We start from the raw sequence: 2,395 nt of genomic DNA, 5'->3' as shown, positions 1-2,395 counted from the left end.
GGAGAAAACAGTGCAACAATGAATGAATGAAAACCCCAAATCTCTGTAAATGTTCATTAAAACGAATAAAATTTAATAATAAAAAAGAAACTAAATTAAAAAAAGAGATATGAACAGACCAGATTCTAATTTGAAAAGAGAGATTTGAGACCATAAAGTAAATCTCAATAAGGATTATTGCCAATCTTCAGTGTGACAATGGCTATTGATCTTTTAAGTCTCTTCACAGATGCTTAAGGAGATTGCTTAGTGATAAAATGGAAGAGGAAAATCTTATGTCACTTCCCAAACAAACCCACCCCACCATATAGTTTAAAATAAAAAATATGTTAGTATATGTCCAAGTAAACTGTTTTTTGGAAGCACTGACTTTGGAGAGAGTTGAACTCAAAACCCAGCATGAAGGCCATGGTGTCCCACATGAGGCACTATTGTTGTTTACCGTCTGTTTGGAACCATAGTTGACCCTCCGGCAGTTAACCACATGGGAGGAGATTGCCCATTCTTCCCCTGCGGAGTGACTGGTGGTCTCAAACTGTGTGCTTTTGGGATTGCAGTGCAACTTCTTATGCCACTAGGCCACCAGAGCTCCCTACATGAGGCACTAGGCATGAGCAAAGGCATAACTTTACTCACACTTTGCAGTTGCTTCGAGACCAACTCGTAGCTGGCCCTGCAGCGAATTTTCAGAGGCCATGAACTGCAGGGAAGATTGCAGCTTGCGGAGTCGAGTCACCCACCTTTGGGCTGCCAGGGCCAACCAGGCCACCAGAACTCCCTGAGTGAAGGCATATACTTACCGGGCAACTAAGAAAAGTGACAAAATCCTTGACTGGACATCTCTCAAGCAGGAGTGGCTATCTGAAAACCATGTCAGGTTACAGTTAAATTCAGGATAGTGAAGCTTTGTCTCACATACTTTGGGTATGTTGTTGTTTGGTGCCATCGAGCTGAGTATGACCCGTATCAACCCTATGAACAATAGTCCTGAAACCCCCCATCGTCTGCCATCCTCATCATCTCTGACACACTTGAGCCCATTGTGTCATTGAGTCAATCCATTTGGTTGACAGTCTTCCTCTATTTCACCGACCCTGTCTTTCCAAGAATGATGTCCCTCTCTGAGAAATAGCCTCTCTTAGCAACATGTCCAATATATGTGAGACAAAGCTTTATCATCTGCCTCCCAGAAGCACTTTGGCTGCACTTTTACCAAGACATATTTGTTTGTTCTTTTCACAATACTCTTTTCCAACATCATAGCTCAAAGGCATCGTTTTTTTTCTTCTTCCTTATCCATTTTCCAGCAAATGCATAGCAACTGACTGAAAAGACTATGGCTTGAATCAGGGGCACCTTAATCTTCAACCTAGTATCATTGCTCCTCAATAATTTGAAGAGGTTCCTGACGGCAGACTTGTCCCAGGGCAATACATTTTCTGATCTCCTACTGGAAGGGTGTTGATTGTTGATCCAATTAAGATGAAGTTGTTAGTTATTTCAATCTTTTCTCCATCTATCAATGTTGCCTTAGAGGTCCAGTGGTGAGAATCTTTGTTTTCTTGACATTGAGATTTAATCTGTATTGAAGACTGTATTCTTTGATCTTCTGCATAAAATGCTTCATGCCCTCACTTTCAGCAAGGTTGTGTATTGATGAGTCTTCCTCCAATCCTCATGCCACATTCTTCTTCATAGAGTCCAGCTTCTTGAATAATTTGCTCAGTATACATATTGAATTTGGAAGCAGTAGTGGCATCCACTTCCTAAACAACATGCCTCTGAGGGAGGTCTGGTGGCCTAGTGGCAAGAAGCTGCACTGCAATACCAGAGATATATAGTTCGAATCCACCAGATGCTCTGCTGAAGGAGGGGCAATCTCCTCCTGTACCAGTCAGATATGATTTGACGGTACACACACAGATTTAGAAGAGGTCGTGGTACTAGGGATGTTATAGCTAATGTTAGATGAATCTTGGCAGAAAGCAAAGAATACCAGAGGAATGTCTATCTGTGTTTCATTGACTATGCAAAGGCTTTTGACTGTGTGGATCACAATAAGCTATGGCTGACTGAGAAGAATGGGAATCCCAGAACATTTGATTGTGCCAAAGCAAAACCTATACTTGGACCAAGAAACAGTCGTCAGAACAGAGCAAGGAGACACTACATGGTTCAAAATCAAGAAGGGGCTCCATGAGGGATGTATTTTGTTTCCATACCTTTTCAATCTGTATGCAGAACAGATCATCTGAAATGCTGGGCTGTACGAGGAGGAATGTGGCATCACCATTGGTGGAAGAATCATCAACAACCTACGTTATGTGGATGACACAGCCCTGCTTGCTGAAACTGAGGAGGACCTGAAGTGCTTGCTGCAGAAGGTCAAGGACTG

Source organism: Elephantulus edwardii, unplaced genomic scaffold (genome assembly GCF_000299155.1).
Source record: "Elephantulus edwardii isolate Elephantulus edwardi_28Jun2011 unplaced genomic scaffold, EleEdw1.0 scaffold00268, whole genome shotgun sequence".
NCBI classification, from domain to species: Eukaryota; Metazoa; Chordata; class Mammalia; order Macroscelidea; family Macroscelididae; genus Elephantulus; species Elephantulus edwardii.
Note: the sequence above shows the minus strand (reverse complement) of the source record.